The sequence below is a fragment of the Gracilinanus agilis genome, chromosome 2 (genome assembly GCF_016433145.1).
Source record: "Gracilinanus agilis isolate LMUSP501 chromosome 2, AgileGrace, whole genome shotgun sequence".
Lineage (NCBI taxonomy): Eukaryota > Metazoa > Chordata > Mammalia > Didelphimorphia > Didelphidae > Gracilinanus > Gracilinanus agilis.
The window spans coordinates 671,543,284-671,561,994 of NC_058131.1; the positions used below are offsets into that span (position 1 = coordinate 671,543,284).

Below are 18,711 nucleotides of genomic sequence, written 5' to 3' on the forward strand. Positions count from 1 at the left end.
AAGGATTGCAATTATACTTCACTTTCAATTATATACAAATGGATTAAATTTTCTGTTGTTTACTAAGGACATCATCCTCACTACATTGGCTAGAGATGTCTTGAATGTCAAACAAAAAGAAACATGGATGATTTTGTATATACGTATGTTCTCAAACGCTAATTATTTGGGTAACTGGGAGGTTGATTACATCATTTCTAAACCTCAGTTTCCACGTCTATAACAAGGGTAGGTGATTTCTAAGAATTTTTCCACTCTGAAAGGTTAGGTTTCCTTCATTTCCTTCTAGGTTATCTTCATTAACATGAAAAGCCAAAAATTTACCAAATTCACTAAAGAGAAGCTGGGGTAATTTTTCTGATTTTTAATTATTCAAGCATAGAGAATATTTCTGTTGGGGTGCAATTCAGGGGATAGCATTTCCACAGGGATGTACAGTTCTGGGATTTTTTTCTTGGTCACCTTTGGAGATAGCATGGATTAATTTGACTTTGGATAAGACATAAGATATATGAGGGGCACATGGACCTTGAAGGGAAAAGAAGAAAATGATGGCTAGGATTTTAAGCCATACCTTTCCCTTTCTACTAGTTATTAGCAATACATTTGTAGCAAGCAGCCTGCTGGTATTAGTATTGGTTCACTTGAACAGCTCCCCTTTTCAGGACCCCGGTTTCAGGGATAGGCAAGTACATAAGCCATATAGATGCGTCATGGAGTTTCTGGAACCCTGAGGACACAGAACCATGATATCAACAATCATGCTGTTTAAGAGAATTGCAGAAATTTTCTGCAGTGATTCCAATTGCTGTATAAGAAATTATTATAAGTTCACCGTCTGCTTCTTGCTCCCACTTTTAACAGGAAATGAGATTTCTCATTAGACATTCATCTTCTGAGCTGTCTCTCAGAAGCTGAATAGTTTGGTATTGTGGAAAGAATGCTCGATTTGAAGTGGGAGGGCCTGGATTTAAACCTCAGCTTTAACATCTGCTTACTGCATGACTTTGGGCAAGTCATTTAATCTCTTTGGGTCTCAGTTTCCTTATCTATAAAATGAAGAGAACAAGCATTTGATTTTCCATTCTTGGGCTCAAAGATCACTGCAGACAGTGACTGTAGCCATGAAATCAAAAGACACTCCTTGAGGGGCAGCTGGGTAGCTCAGTGGAGTGAGAGTCAGGCCTAGAGACAGGAGGTCCTAGGTTCAAACCCGGCCTCAGACACTTCCCAGCTGTGTGACCCTGGGCAAGTCACTTGACCCCCATTGCCCACCCTTACCACTCTTCCATCTATGAGACAATACACCGAAGTACAAGGGTTTAAAAAGAAAAAAAAAAGACACTCCTTGAAAAGAAAGCTCTGGCAAATTTGGCCAGCATACTAAAAAGCAAGGCATCACCTTGCTGATAAAGGTCCATATAGTCAAAGTTATGGTTTTTCCAGCAGCAATTTATAACTGTGAGAGTTGGGCTATCAGGAAAGCAGAGCACTTCAGAACTGAAGCTTTTGAATTGTGGTGCTGGAGAAGACTTTTGAGAGTCCCGTGGACAGCAAAGAGATCAAACTAGACAATACTTACAGAAATTAATTCAGACTATTCACTGGGAGAAGGTTAATCACTGAAGCTGAACCTTAAATGCTTTGACTACCTAATGAGGAGACAAGACTCACTAGAAAAGACCATGCTGTTGAGAAAGATTGGAGGTAAAAAGAGAAGGGGACAGCAGGGGATAGATACAATAAAATAAACTGAACACAAGGATAAAAGAGACAGAACCAGAAAAAAACAATATATATCATGACTACAACAATGTAAATAAAAGAAACAAAAAGCATTGTCTGTTTGTAATAACTAAGATTAAACTCCAAAGAAAGATGAGAAAACATATGCCTACCTCCTTCATTTATGGAAGTGGGGAAATATGGGTGTGCAACATTGTATATACTATCCTTGTTCCAAGAAATGTCTGATTGGATAAGAGAAAGGGGAGCAATTTAAGTGGAAATGTGATATAAAAACAAAAGCTATCAAAAAATAGGAAAAAAATAATGAGAAGGCAGGAAAAAAATGGCCTCTAAGGTTACCTCTAGCTTTAAGTTTATTTGAGGGGCCAGCTAGGTGGATCAGTGAATTGAGAGCCAGGCCTAGAGACAAGAGGTCCTGGGTTCAAATCTGGCCTCAGACACTTCCTAGCTGTGTGACTCTGGGCAAGTCACTTAACTCTTCCCCTACCCCTCATTGTCTAGCTCTTACTCCTCTTCTGCCTTGAAACCAATATACAGTATCAATTCTAAGATGAAAGATAAGGGTTTAAAAAAAAGTTTATTTGATCTATTCTGGGGCAGTAGACAGAAAAGGGAAGTGATAGACTCCATCCTGAAAAGTGGATTGAAGCTGGGAAATGAATGAAATGCACTTTTTGATGTAGTGGCTAATTTTTTTTTAATATATCAATGCTTCTTGATTTTTCTATGCTCTTTCTAATCTAATTACTGTTTTAACTATTAAATGATTGATAAAACATTTATTAATTGCTTAGTATGTGTAAAGATTGGTGTGAAGCAAAATAGTCCTTACTCTCAAGAAATTCACATCCTAATAGGGGAAGGAGAAGACAACATATTATAAGAGATTTTAGCTTCAAGATTAAATGGAAAGGCCCAATGCTCTGTAGCATACAGCAGCAAAGGAGATAGCACCATATCTTCTTTAATGTCATTCCCCTCTTCTCCTCCCCCTTCTTTCCCCAGGGGGGGAAATAATTTTTATTTCATTTATTTTATTACTTGGGTCTTCCTTGGTTCCTATATTTGTTGACTTTTCTTGCATTTCTATTGCCTGAGTTATAAAGGAAATAATGTGTTCAGTTTGATTTTCTCTGTAGGAATGCTTCAAATTTTCTCTCTTTTTGAATGCCTTTTTTTCCTCTCAATAATGATTAGGCTTAGGTTTGCAAAGAATATCACTTTCAGTCTCATCTTGAGCTCCTTTGTTCTTCAGCACATGCCATTCCCTTTTGTAGTTTCTGATGGATGCAGAATTGTCTCGTGTTATTCAAATGTGCTTTCCTTTATATTTTAAGGTCTTTCTTCTGGACTCTTAAAGAATATGTTGTCACTAGAATTGTTGACTTTAATTACTATGTGTTTTGGAGATTTCCAGAGAGGGTTTTTATTTATTTCTTTTTTTGACCGACACTTTGTTTTCTGGGCACAGAAGTTCCAGGCAGTTTTCTTGTACAATTTCTTACATTATAGTATTCAGGTTTTTTGAATTATTGTGTTCTTCTGAGAGCTCTACAATCTGTAAGTTGTCCATGCATCCTGTCTCCAAGATGGATGTGTTTTGCTTGTATAGAGATGATATATTCTTTTAACATTATTGATTTTGCTTCTTTACTTCCAGATTGTCCTTCACTTCACTATATTTATCTTCCTACTTAGTTGTTCTCCTCTAGTCAGGCCAGAAATACAGCTCTTCCAGACCTTGGTGGGGGCAGGGGGTGTTGGTGAGTGCTTAGGGATTAGGGATTAACCTTTTCTCCTGTCAGATCATCAAATTACTACCTCTTTTGGGGTATTGATGTCTTACTCCATCAAGAGAGCTGTAATTGTTTACCCCTTGCATATAATTATGTTGGAGAGGTTTGAGAAGTTGGAAGAATCAGAGATGATGTCTAGTCTGCTATCTTATTGGTCACACAATGAAGAAATTTCTTTCTTCTTTCTTAAAAAATTGCTACCCTTTGACTTGGAATCCATACTGCATATTGGTTCCAAGACAGAAGAGTGGTATGGACTAAGCAGTGGGAATTAAGGGACTTGCCCAGGGTCACACCGATAGGAAGTCTTTGAGGAGACATTTAAATCCAAGCCCTTCCATCTCTATACTTTGCTCTCAATTTCCTGAGTCACCTGGCTGCTCCTGATGGAGAAATTCTGTCATCTTCATTGATAAAACTATGTTTACTTTTTTAAAAATTGGAATACCTAGGATATTGGCGCCAAGAACTTTCTTTTGGGGTCCTTCTTATCTCTGGCTCCTGAAGTAGTAGGGACTGTAGCTCCTTCAGAATTACTTGCTGGATGACCTTGATATAAAGGTTGCTTCGTTGAATGTTGACTGCAAAGAATGGTATGGAAGTGGGGTTACTGATCTGTAGGACATTTTTATTTTCAGGGTTCTTGGACTTATCTACTAATGATAACAACTGGTTGTGGCTTTTTTGTTGTTGGGAGTGGTGGGGATGCCAGGAAAAGGTTCCATTTCCACAGTGATTGCTTCCTTTAAGGATGGCTGCAGGACCAGGCTGGAACACAGGCTGGTAGTCTGGGGAGAAGGAGTGAGGAGCTGCTATTCCTGGGGATCTTGGTTTCACAGACTCTGTTGTCACTTCCACAGTCTGAGGGGAGGTAATATTGATGCTTTGACCCATTTGGTATGTGACATATATTCCTCTTTCTTCTTTGATTACTTACTGTAGTAGATGATTTTTTTCAAACCCTTACTTTCTGCCTTAATAACAGTTCTAAGACAGAAATACAAGAGCTAGGCAAATGGGGCAAGTGATTTGCCCATGGTCATATAGCTAGGAAGTGTCAGAGGTCAAATCTGAACCCAGGTTCCTCCTGACTCCAGGTTTGGTACTCTATTCATTGTGCTGCTTAGTTGTCCCTAACTAGGAGCTTAAAAAATTATTTTCCATTTATTTATTTAATTAATTTAGAACACTTTCCCATGGTTACACCATTCATGTTCTTTCCTTTCCCTCCTCCTTCCCCCTCCTATAGCCAATGAACAATTCTACTGGGTTTTACATGTATCATTGATCAAGACCTATTTCCATATTATTAATATTTGCAACAGGGTGATCATTTAGAGTCTGCATCCCCAATCATATCCCCATCAAACCATGTGATCAAGCAAATGTTTTTCTTCTGTGTTTCTACTCCCACAGTTCTTTCTCTGGATGTGGATAGTGTTTTTTCTCATAAGTCTCTCATTGACTAGGAGACATGCAGGTTAAGAAAAATTTGGGGCTTTTCCCAGTGTGATGAAGCACATGGGCCAATAAGACTAGGGCTCTGGAGTAATTAGGAATTTTCTCCCTGTTATATTTGTGAGGAGATCCTGTCAGTGCCCTAGGTAAAAACCCAGGCTGCTCAGGTGCTAGTGACAGCCCTGACCCAGATGTCAATTTTGTGTCACAATGAGGCATCAAAAGATTTTAGCAGAGAAGGACAAGTGAGCTTAATTTAATTATAATTAAGTTCTTTAAACCTTTTAAGCCACTTTTTTTAAAGGATTTTGGAAGTCATTTGCTTACCCTGGAACCTGGAACATTATATGAAAAGACCTAGGAAAGGCTTCTACACAAATGAGTTTTCTTTAATAATTAATACCCTTTATGAAGCCTATTATCTCAGACTGTGATAAATAGTTGGATGTAAAACCCTTAGAGATAATGCACCAGTACATATTTTTGGGACAGACACTGCAAATGAACAAAGAATAAAATAAGAGTTGGCTGGACTGCATTTGGGAAATGGTGAAATGCTTTTAATGATCCCAAGCTTTTCCCTGAGGCAAAGGTCCATATTTTAAAACCAGTATTCTTCCAGTGGTGCTCTTTTTCTTAGAAACTATGAATCATGAAATACTACACTCCCTGGAAATTAATTTGTGGGTCACCCAAAGGGCAATAGAGGGAAGCACGATGGACAGACTTTAGGACGTCCAATCAATGAAGAATTATGTACCTGATATGGAACCCAAAATATCATCAAAGTGATGTTTTCTGAAAGAGGAGGTGAGATGGTCATATAGGGAGAGGAAGAGACAACAGAGGGACAGTCTGCATGTTCTACCACAACCAAAGGAATGTCAAGATTTAGAAGGGATTATCTGCAAACATAGTCCTTTGGATGGACCCCTGTGGAAGATTTATGAGGTGTGGGTAAGAGTCATCGAGGATGAGAAGGAACTGGCACGTAAGAGCTTACTCTAAGCTGTTTTAATTGGTTGATTGGTTGTGGGTATGGATGGGATCCATTCTGCATAGTTATCAAGAATGCTGACATTATTGGCCTTCAATTCAATAAAAATTTATTAACCCCCTACTAAAGTATGCATATATTTACATATCTACTCATATCTACACATATATAATATATATACTATGGCATATAAGCATATATACTATTATGTATACTATATATTATATATGTGTATTATACAGATAGTATATATACTATTATATATAATATATACACTACAGTACTATAATAGGGAGTTAATATATGGAATATATGTGTTATATATATATATATAATTATTTTTTTTAACCCTTAACTTCTGTGTATTGGCTCCTAGGTAGAAGAGTGGTAAGGGTGGGCAATGGGGGTCAAGTGACTTGCCCAGGGTCACACAGCTGGGAAGTGTCTGAGGCCAGATTTGAACCTAGGACCTCCCATCTCTAGGCCTGACTCTCAATCCACTGAGCCACCCAGCTGCCCCCTGTTATATATATTATTATAGGCAGTAGGGATTCAAAAAGAAGAGAATAAGAATTTGCTAGTATTTAATAATAATAATAGCTAAGTTTTATATAGTGTTTACTGTGTTCCAGACTCTGTGTCAAGTACTTTAGAATTATTACCTTACTTGATCCTTATAATAAACTTCTCATATAGGTGCTATTACTCTCTCCATTTAACAGTTGAGGAAACTGAGGCAGACAGAGGTTTAAGTGACCTGTCCAGGGTCATATAGCTAGTGTCTGAGGATAAATTTGAATGCAGGTCTTCTTGATTCCAAACCCAAATTTCTATCTACTTTGCTACCTAGCTGCCTAATATAAAGCCAAAAGTTTGTCTTCTAGGAGCTCAAATTCTTTTTTTTGTGGAGAAGAGATGATATATGACATGCACTCAGATAAGGATAATTTAGGAATAAGTAAGGCAAATAGATTGTACAGTAGATAGGGTGTTGAACTTGGAGTAAGGAAAATCTGAGTTCAAATTCAATCTTAAACACTAGCTACATGACTTTGGACAAGTCACTTAAGCTCATATTGCTTCCATTTCCTCATCTGTAAAATATATATAATAATAGCACCCTTCTCCCACTGTTGTTGTGAGGATCAAATAAGACAATGTTTTTAAAGCACTTTGTAAACCTTAAAGCACTGTATACATGCTAGCTATTATTACTAAGCATAACAGATCCATGGAAGTGTCCACATAAGGAGCTCAAATTACTGTTTAAGGCGAGTTTCACCTCTTTTTAGGTTGGCCTAAAACTCTATCACTACTTACTAGAATAGGCTAGGTAGGTAAACATCACAGCTTTTTTTTTTTCCCTCAAAAGTCACAAAGCAGGTTAGTATTATCACCCATCCCCATTTTACAGATTGCTATAAAGTCATGATACATCTAGGTCCAAAACTCACTAAACTGGACTGGAGAGGACCCAAAAGGCAACCTTGGAAATGTGCTGTTAGCTTTAGCCACTATTGCTGGAGCATGTGTTAGCTTGACCTACCAAATAACACAGAAACACAAGAAATGGCTCATTATCAACTCCACGTGCAGAAACTATACATTCTTCTGGAAATGTATTGACCAAATTAAATAAATAAAGCTGCCAAAGTTATCAGCTGTTGGACCATAAAACTAAGTGGCCAGGAATCCTGTATAAGAAGTAATCTGTAGGGGCAGCTGGGTAGTTCAGTGGATTGAGAGTCAGGTCTAGAGATGGGAGGTCCTAGGTTCAAATCCAGCCTCAGACACTTCCTAGCTGTGTGACCCTGGGCAAGTCACTTGACCCCCATTGCCCACCCTTACCACTCTTCCACCAAGGAGCCAATACACAGAAGTTAAGGATTTAAAAAAAAAAAAAGAAGTAATCTGTAAAAGTCTCATAGGAACAAATATTACCAGCAAGGATAACTTCTTCACATCTAACGGGTGGCCAATCCTCACAAAGTCATATTCCAAATTTTCCTTGAATTCAGTTGTTTTCCAAGAATGCAAAGCCTTTCCTGATTTTTTTCCCCTAGCTGTTGATAATTTCTCCTTCCTGAAATCACTTTGTATTTATTTTTGAACATATTTGTATACTCTTCACTTCCAAATTAATATCAGTTCCTCTTGTTTTTGTGTATATTCCCAGTGCCTAGTAGTTATTCAGTCAGTCAATAGCCAAAAGTATTTATTAAGCACCAACTGTATATGCCAGATGCTGTGCATCTGCGGAAAACAACCGTTTCCCCAAAAGGAGCTCACATTTTAATATGTCTTGCACTTCATAAATATTGCATTTTCTGAGGTTTGGATTGGATTTATTTCTTTTCTAGAGACAACAGCTAATCATAGTACTTCATAGTTTTCAAAGCATTTTTATGGATTAGTTATTTTCATTTCTATACTTTAAAAGTTAGCAAAAACTTTTCTCACAATTCTGCTGTTATCTCCATTTTAAAAATGAGAAAATTGAGCTCTGAAGACTTAAGTGACTTATTTACTTATTCAAGATCATGCTGCTTGTAAGTGTTTGAGGAGGGATTTGAAATGCTGGTGCCTGGGACAAGAACTTCAAAATGCACCTTGGGCAAGAGGCATGGAAGATACTCTCAAATTAGTTTTTTTGGACATAGTGGAGGGAAGATCCTAAGATGATGCCTCAAAGTTTTCTATTTTCCCTAATTGTTCTTGTTAATTAGAGAAAATATCAGCTGTTTTATCTGCTAGAGTGAATGCCAACACCTTCTCTACTTCAGTACCCTAGGGCAAGGCTCAGATTGTCTTGCTGTGGTTACAGTTCTAGTTTTTCCTGACTGCAAGTCTAGTTGTTCATCTTGTTATTATTCCATTTTATCCTCACAGCTTAATGAGAGGGGTAAAACAGGTATTATTAATGCTTTTTGACAGATGAAGAAATTTAGGCATAGAGGGCTTAAGTTATTTGCTCAGTGTCACACCTAGTTATCAGAGGGGCTGGGAAGAGCATAAGGGTTTGATTCCTCAGTCAGCACTTTTGCCCTGACACTGAGCCAAGAGACAGGAAGGCAAAATACACTATTCTCCATACAGAACACACCATAATTATTCAACTGAACACACTAGGGATTTCTTCAACTCTCTTCTTAACCAAATAAAGCTTGTGTTTCTGGCATTTTTACTTGGCTGTCTGTGCCCTTGGAAAGCTGATTTGGGTGGAAGAATGCCTGGACTGACTAGGCTTTGCTTCAAACAACCAAATTGGGTGTTCTTTGTTTACAAACAGGAGCACTTTTCTGAAATACAACTGATGGTTTTTATTAGAGTGGTATATTTTAAAACGTATCCCATACTTGGGGTTATTGAAGATTTCTTAGAATAACCTTTTTATTTCCTGAAAATATTGATTGGAGATTTTTAAGACCAATATATTGCATTTTATATATTCAAGGAATAAATGTTGGCCTGATAAAGAAAACTACTAAAAAAGGCTGGCTGTGGGAAGAAAGAGAGCTATTATCCATCATTAGATACATATTGCTTCCTATAAATCAATACTTCACTAACTTCTTAAATCAATTCATTTGAACCACATTAGATCATTTGTCCAACGGTGGAGATTCATTAATACCCCTTTCCTTCTGTGTGGCTCTTGCCAGGGTCATCTTTTATGTCCTCCATAAAGGATCTATCTGATTTATTGGAAGATTAAGTCTTTCAAGATAACATGGGTACTAGTGCAGGCAACTTACTTCCAAAATATATATATATATATATACATATATATATATTTACTTATTTTAAACCCTTAACTTCTGTGCATTGACTCATAGGTGGAAGAGTGGTAAGGGTAGGCAATGGGGGTCAAGTGACTTGCCCAGGGTCACACAGCTGGGAAGTGTCTGAGACCAGATTTGAACCCAGGACCTCCCGTCTCTAGGCCTGGCTCTCAATCCACTGAGCTACCCAGCTGCCCCCCGAAAATATATTTTTTTAAATGTTTAAAAGGTGAGGTTAAGCCCACTTGTTTCATTGTGTTTCATTGTTGCTCAAAAGTGCCATCCAGGTCAGAACCTTAACTAGACAAAATCAGGATTTTTTCTCAGGGCACTGGGATAGTCTCTTCAGCCTCCTTTTATGTAGGATGGGTGCCATATTTCCTCCTTTACTGACCCACTGTCTAGTTATCATTCAAGGTTCACTGTTGACTAGCTGCCATGCAGTGACCAGCTTTCCCACTGGCCATATTCCCGCTGGGATATGGGCCACCTACTTCCTCATTACGCTTGCACCCAAAGTTGGGCTCTATTCTGCACTTAGCTGAATTTGTTCAAATTTGTTCAAAACAAGATTTTAGGGCTCTTCCCTGCTGTTTCTTGAACATTATGTCACAAGAGAGTTCACTCTGGCAAGCCCTACCAAGATGTAAGGGTTTTGAGTTATTGGCCAGCAAAAAAGACTGTCTCTTGTCCCAGTGTCATTCCAAGACTAGAGACCTACACCACCAAAAGGCTGGCCACTAGATGATGCCACAACGACAAACTATGAAGATGTTTTGGGCTTTTGATTTGCAGTGAAGGTGGGAGTTCTGGACTACTGAGATAAAGGGTCATGAGTGTGCATCTCTTTTAATACTTATTCAGTAAGTGTTAATGCTTTTCTTACACTAGTTTGTTCCTTCTTGCCTCTGGGAATCTATTTAGGTATATTTGTTTCCGTTCATGTAAACAATAGGCTTAAAGGAACAGAAAGTAATTGAGTTGAAGCATGGTAGGTGGACCTTTTCTTAAAACAGTCCCTAGTCTTGGCAGCTGAGTCCAGATGGAGATTGAAGAGAGGAGTGACTCATTTACTTGAGGCTTCACCTCAACATATACTAAGCCTTTTTAAGGCGGTATGTGCTAGGAACTCAGAACACAAAATCAAAAATGAAGCTGTCTTTGAGGACAACCTGTGTGTGTGTGTGTGTGTGTGTGTGTGTGTGTGTGTGTGTGTGTGTGTGAGAGAGAGAGAGAGACAGAGACAGAGACAGAGACAGAGACAGAGACAGAGACAGACAGAGAGAGAGACAGAGAAAGAGACAGAGAGACAGAGACCAGATATTTTCCTGGATGAGTAGGGAGAACAACATTTACACAATTATTAACAAGATTAATTGATAAGTAAAATTAAGGTAATCTGAGGAAGGAGACATTTCTAACAAGAGAGGGAGGGGCAGTTTTGGAAGATTTTTCTTTAGAAAGCCGCACCTGACTAGCTGAAAAGTGAACCTTAGAGGTTATCTAAAACCAATGTTCTTATTGTATGTAGATGAGAAAACTGAGGACTAAAGTAGTTAAGGGAAAAGTTGGAAGTCACAGGGCTATAAAGTGGAAGAAGTAAGACTGAGCCTGAGCCTCTAGTTCCACAAGGTCTTACAGAAACCTGTTGATTCGTGGGAAAATTACTTTTACAGTCAGAGGTGCTGGGTTCGAATATCATCTTTGGCACTGTTTGATTTTTGGTAAATCACTTAACTTCCCTAGGCTTGTAGACGTTTCCTAGGCAGTTTTAGGTTTATAATGCTACCGAAATTTTATTAAGCACTTACGATGCTCACAACAACCCTGAGAAGTAGGAGCTATTAATACCTCCATTTTACAGTTGGGGAAACTGAGGTAGGAAGAAATTAAATGACTTGCTCTGGTTCTCCCAGCTAGGGAATGTTTAATAGCTAACGTTTTTATAGCTCTTACTAAGCACCAGGCACTGTCCTAAGGGTTTTTCAATTAGTCTCATTCGACCCTCACAACAATCCTGAAGGAGCTGTTAATATTCCCATTTTACAGTCGGGGAAATTGAGGACGGCAGCAGGTAAGTGACTCGCCCAGAGTATCACAGACAGGACACCTCTCCAGATGATGGAGCGAAAGGCAGCTAAGAGAAGACCCCCAGAGCGAACCTGAAACACTCGGGTGTCAGGGAGCATCCATCCCCCTCTGCAATCCTAGCATTCTTCTTCCCCCAATTCCTCTTCTCCCTAATGCTCTTTCTAGCCAGCTTTTTTTTCCTTTCACTGCTGCAGAGGGCACCCGCAGGCGTAGCCCGAGGCGGTCAGTGGACTTTCCACTAAAAAAAACCTCGGGAGCTTAAATTGGAATTAAAGGCGGGGATGTGGGCGAGCCTGTGTACTCAGCCTAACCCACGGGCTAACGGGGGAAGCCTTGCGCACGCGCATTTACGTTCCAGTTGGGCTCCAGACCCGCCTACTTCCAAAGGAGTCGGCTGCTCTCCTCCCACTCTCCACTGCCGGTTGTCTGGGATGGGCCAGCTGGCCACAGCGCCTGCGCACCAAGTTGCTGGTGTGATCTAGCTCACGTAGAACCGGTCCAGCTTGGAAGCTGGAGTGAGAGGCCCCGCCTCCGGCCTCTCAGTGAAGGGGCGGGGCGGACTCGCGCGCCGCCGGAGGTTATAAAAGGATTTACGGGCTCCCTCTACCGCTCAGTCGTGCCCGCTGCCAGCTAGAGGGGAGAGAGTCCTCTAGATTACGGGCAAAGCGGGGTGTGCGCAAGAGGTGGGGGCGGGTGAACGGCTTCTACCCCACTGCCTACCAGGTGAGAGGCGCCTCGCTGTCAGCAGTCTCCAGGGCTTTGGAGAAGTCTAGCGCCCCATCTCCTCTCGGATTCAGCTGGGCTGGGGGGTGGGATGTGCAAGTTATTGTGGTCGGGGGTGGGGGTCTCTCCTGCTTATCACCGTCCCCAGTTGTTCCTCCATCCTCTTGCGTTTGGGAGGTTTGATCTCTCCTGGAACCCCATCAGCTTCCAAGGGCTCTCCTTGTTCCCTTTTCTTTCTCTCCTTCCACCCCATCCTCACTTTTCTCCTCTCTCCCATCATTTACTTTTTTCTTCTTTCCCTCCCTCAGCCTCTGCGTCGCCTAAGAGCTGAATGCCCCCCCACCTCCGCTTCACTGCTTGGTCCCTCCCCTACAGCTCCCCCCCTCCATTTGAGCAGTGGAGCAGCCCGAATTCTTTAGGGATCTGGACCCACCTTCTTGAATTTTCTTTCCGGGCTCGAAATTCCCCAGCACTTTTGCCTGACGCCTCTTCCATACCTGTCCTCCCCTCTCCCCTGGAGCCTCCCTTACCGGGACATGGGTGGGAGAACGGAAAGGGGGAGGTAGAGGGAACAGGGCGTGGATTTCTTGGCCTGCCAAGCATATGGCTAGCATGAGGCGATGGAGCAAGGCTGCCTGAAAGTTCTGAATCTTTCCTCCCCCCCCCCCCCCCCGAAAGCTACAAGTCCTGCCCAAGATAGGCTCTCTTTGGTCTCTTGATCAGGCATCAGGTCTCTGGAAATAGACGTTCCCTGAAAAGTCCAGTCTCGAACTCATACTGCTTTCAGGGGAATGTAGCGAAAAATCTCAGCCGTGTAGTTTAAGTTTCAGGGCCCAAGGTTTCGGTACTTCGTGCGCGCAGAGGAAATAGCCACAAGTTGACACAAACTAGCCAGAGGAAATCTTCCTCTTTTTAAAATTTCCTTCCCTCTTCTTAGACATCTTCTCTGAAGCGAAATAGGTTTGCAATAAGTTTTGTAAAGCCTGCGGGTAGCATGGAGTGTTGTGTGTATTTTAAAGATTTCATCTCTTAAGTTCAGCCTTTGTTTGGAATAGTACCTGGAGTGGATAATGTGACTTAAAATGCTGTGTGTGTGTGTGTGTGTGTGTGTGTGTGTGTGTGTGTGTGTGTGTGTGTGTGTGTGTGTAAAGTAATTAATATGAGATGCTATAGGCTATAGTCCTCCTAAATTACAAAGTCCCTGAATAATTCACTTTTATGGGATAGATGACTGCAGCAATTCGTATTTCAAAGAAGTCTGGTAACAAAATACAATTAAAAAAATTTCAGCAGCACATTTAGGTTAGACTTGCGATCATTTCAAGTTTGTACTCTTCTTTTTTAAAGAATGGGTTGTGAAATGGAGAGTCGACTCTTGGAATTGATGTGAGAAGCCAAACATCCTGCGCTTTAACTTAACTGTTTCTTGTTTGAGCCCTGTTTCTTGGAGGAGGAATAAGTGGGGGGAAGGGAAATACGTGGCAGCACCGAATTCTTTCAGCAACCTTTTTTTTTTTGCTCACTTCATAAGGTTCTAGAAAATCGCTTATTTCTCTTTTATTTACACTTGATAGGATTCGAAGGTGTAATATCTCTTACAAGGCAAGAATGGTAGTAGTTAAAACTTTTTGGAGGGATTTTCAAGCTTTAGATTTCTAAAGGCAAAATGGGATAAAAAACCCACCACTTTAATTTACCATATACTTCATTCAAAAATATGGAAAGATTTGAATAAGAGCTTAACATTTTTAATGTCTAAATTAATGCTTCTTATTAATTTTCAGGCATATACCCATAAATATGAATTTTATATTTAAAGATGAATAACATCGTCAATCTCAGAAATACAGATAATACACTTTTGAAAGGCTATTATCAGTTTGGGTTTGCCAAGAGCACATACTTCTGTGTGCTTTGTTCTATTCTGTAGGTATTATAAATCACTGAAGGCAAATGCCTGCTATAAGTTTGAGTTTGGAAATAGATAAAGACTTCTTAAGTTATACAGTTTTTATCCAGTTGGCCTTTGAACTGAGTTACATCCTTGAAGTACTAAAAACCAAGACTTAGATATTAAAAGCAAAATACTTAAAAAAAAAAAAACCCAAAACAACCACCCTATCTTTTATCTTAGAACCAGTATTGAGTATCATCAACTCCAAGGCAGAAGAGCAGTAAGGACTAGGTAATTGGGATCAAGTGACTTGCCAGGATCATACATTTATCTGAGGTCAAATTTGAACCCAGGACCTCCTATCTCTAGGCCTAGCTCTCTGAGCCACCTAATTGCCCCCAAGCTACTTTTTTTTGGGTAAAAGGATTATTGGAAGGACTAGCCTGTGATATAGAAATAGGGGAAAACTGTGAAAATTAATTCCAAAAGTTTTAGATTATTGCAAAAATAATATTGAGAAAGTTAGAGTAGAAAAATTATATTTCACTTTTAAATTAATTTTTAATAATGGAAAGATAAGGATTTTTCATAGGAGAATTAAATTAAATTCTTGTTATTTTATTCCAGTACTGACCTAAACTATAGATGCTTAGACAACAGATATTTATAAGTGCTCATGTGCCATGCACTGTGCTAAGCACTGGGGGTTAAAAAAAGGGCAAAAATAGAAATTTCAGAGAGAGTATGCAAACAAACTATTTATGTACAAAATATATAGGACTTTAGGCATGGTATGCCTTCATTAAAGAAGGTGCTACATTTTGTGAGCAAAACACAATTGCAGTAGCTCAAAAGAAATGTGAGATGCACAAATTTAGAGACATCTCCATCCCAGATGTTCATAAGGGTATTTATACCCAAACCAAGGTAGAGCCTTCCAAGCTTATTGGTCTAATCAGCTACAGTTGGACACTGTACATTGACCCCAACATAGTGATGTCATTTTGGTCCTCTTCCAGTATGAAGGACAACCATACAGGGTTGATAGAAGGTAATCTTGTCTGGAAGAAACTAGCATCAAGGGGGATGGAAAAAGATTCTTGTGAGAGGTTGGATTTTAGCTAAGACTTGAAGGAAACCAAGGAAATAAGCAGATGGATAAGGAGGGATACTATTCCAGGCATGAAGTACAGCCAGTGAAAATTCATGGAGTTTATAAGGAGATGGATTTTCTCCAGTAAGGAATAGCTAGGAAGGCAATGCCATTGGGTCATCAAGTGGATGTAGGGTAATACATCTAAGAAGACTGGGAAGGTGGTAGGTTATAAAGGGTTTTAAAATCCAAATAGAGGTTTTTATATTTGATCCTGGAAGTGATAGGAACCTATTGTAGTTTATTAGGGGAGGGAGGGTAGAGGATAAGATGATCAGATCTATTCTTTAGGAAGGTCACTTTGGTGGCTGACTAGAGGATGGATGGTAGTATGGAAAGACTTGAGACAGGGAGACTAACAACTTTCAAGCATTTGATTTCTGTGGAGTGAGAGGCTGATTTTACTTTTTAAAAATTCATGTAATTATTCATTACTCTAGAAATACAGTTCTGATTTTGAAACAGTGCCTTTGGGGGATATAACACTTAGAAAATATTAGGATATTCCTTTGGAATGTCTGTGCATCACAAAATTTTATTTTCTTAAAAGTTGAATTGGGCAATTGGCTGACCAATACCTATTTGTAGCCTGTTTAGGACTCAATAGACAATATTAACTGACATTTAGAAAAGAACAGAGTCTCAATTGGAATAGACCTAAAAAGCAATCTAATCCAACTCATATCTGAAAAAGAATTCCATCTATGCATTCCCAGAAAATTGATTATCCAGACTTTGCTTTAGTATTACAAGTGATTATGAATCCAGTAAACATGAATACAGTTCTCCATTGTTGGATGGCACTAACAGGAAGATTTTCCTTATCTCAAGTTTAAAGTTGTCTCTCTGAAATTTCTTTTTATTTCTCTTAATTCTATCCTCTAGCTAACATGATTCCCTAAGTCTTCATTTCCTCAGACAATATATCTTCACTTCATCAGTGTCCATAGACCTGGTCACACTTCAGTTAAGAACCTCTGCTGTAAGGCTTCTATTTTCCAGGCCAAATATTTCCAGTTCTTTTAATGGACATTATTAACATTTATTAAATTCCTACCTTGTGAGAGTCCTTTATATAAAAATTTAATTCAGTCCAGCAAACATTTATTATGTATCTGCTGTGTGCCTGGTACTATGCCTAACCCTAGAAAAGAAAACTTCTCCTTCCCTCCCCTCAAGCTGCTTATATTCTACTTGAAGGAAGAAAATGTCCACAGATAAAGTCAGACCAGTAGGGAAGAGTTCTAACGCCTGGGAAACAGGAAGAACCTTTTGTAGGAAATGACTTGGAAGGGAATTTTGGAGTTTCAAGAGGAAGATTTGGATGGAGAGGTTTGTAGGCAATTGGGAAAGCCCAGAAGGTGAATAGGGAATATAATATATGAGGAACATTAGGGCATTTTGGCTGGAGCATAGTGGGTGCGTGATGGGATGCTCCATGATAAGGCACATGCATGTAATCTGAAAAGATAATCTGGAGCTGAATTATAAAGAGCTTTAAATGACAGAGGAGTTTCTAGCTTATCCTAGAGCCAATAGGAAGCCATTAAAGCTTCTTGAGTAGGGAAGGGACATGACTAGACCTGTTTTAGAAATAATTGTATGTATTGGAAAGGGTAGGAGTTAGATGCAGGGAAACAAGTTGCAATAGTCCAGGTGAGAACTGATAAGGGCTCTGAACTAGGATGAGAAGGTGGTAGATAGGAGAGTTGCCATCTTGTAGGGGTAGAATTGATAAGACTTGGCTCCTGATGGGGTATAATAGATGAATGAGAGTGAAGAGCTGAGCATGACTTGTGGTTATGAACTTAGGTAAAGAATGATGGTATCCTCAACAGAAATAGGGATGTTAGGAAGAGAGGTGAGTTTTTTTGTCCCAGGCATGTTAAATGTAATATGTCTGAGATAACCTATGGGATGTGCTGACGTGTCTAGCAGCCAGTTGGTGACTTGGAGCCTAGAAGAAAAAATGAGGACTGGATAGGTATAATTGGGAGTTAACTGTATTGGAATGGTAATTGAATTCATGGAAGCTGGTGAAATCACCCAAAGAGTATAGAGAAGGGAGAAAAAGAGGATTTAGTATAGTGCTAGGATATAGGCATAGAAAAGGGATGGGACAGCTATGATGATCCGGTGAAGGAGCCCAAGAAAGATCAGTCAGACATGCAGTACAAGAACTAGGAGCTGAGAGAGTATCCAGAATGGATGGTCAAAGTATTAAATGCTGTAGAGTGGTCCCAAAGGATGATTGGGTAAAGATTGTTGGTTTATTTAGTTAAGTAGTAGGGTCCAAAGCCAGATTACAAGAGGCTGAGAAGCTAGTGGGAGAAGGGAAAGTGGAGGCCACAAAGGCATACAGCTTTCGCTAGGAAGGGAGATAGAACATAGTTTAAAGATATAATAGAATCAAGTGAAGATTTTTAAGGATAGGAGAGATCTAGGAATGTTTATAGATTCTAGGAGAGAAACTGATAGAATAAGTAGAGACTGAAAATGAGAGAGAGAAAAAAAAGAGAGAGAGTAAGAATGAGAATGAATAAAGGGTCAAGTTCCCAGAGAAGAGAAAGGAATGTAAGTTGGGGAGAATCGAGAGCTAGTAATAAATGACCTCAATCTTATTTTCAAAAAAGTGTGAGTCAAGATCCTTTACTGAGAAGAATGTTATACGTTTAGTTTGAGGAGAGAAGAGAGGTTGGAATAGAGGAGGAAGGGAATAAGCAACCCCTACTATGTGCCAGGCATGCTAAGAACTTTTCAAATATTCTCTCATTTATTCCTCACAACAACTCTGTGAAGCCAGATGCTTTTATTCTCCTCAGTTTACAGTTAAGGAAACTGAAGCAGATAAATTAAATGACTTGCCTAGAGTCACACAACTAGAAAGTATCTAAGATTGAATTTGGTCTCAGGTCTTTCTGAGACCAGGTTCATCACTCTATTTACTTCATTACCTAGCTGGAATAGACTCTGGGGAATGCAAAAACAAATAATGAAGAGAGCAGGACAGGTAGGCAGTTGTAACAGCCCAGGTGAGATTGAATGACTAGTTTAGTGGACTTAGTCAG

General features: G+C 39.6%; 1 protein-coding gene across 3 annotated transcripts in view; it reads left to right on the forward strand.

The window, feature by feature from the left end:
- The first annotated feature begins 12,512 nt into the window (after nucleotides 1–12,512).
- The window catches only part of P4HA1 (prolyl 4-hydroxylase subunit alpha 1), an 83,635-nt gene continuing 77,436 nt past the window's right edge, over nucleotides 12,513–18,711 (forward strand). For all 3 annotated transcript variants that reach the window (XM_044659084.1, XM_044659083.1, XM_044659085.1), the window contains exon 1: nucleotides 12,513–12,596. The gene's annotated coding sequence lies outside the window, so the exon portion shown is untranslated. The remainder of the gene's footprint in view (nucleotides 12,597–18,711) is intronic.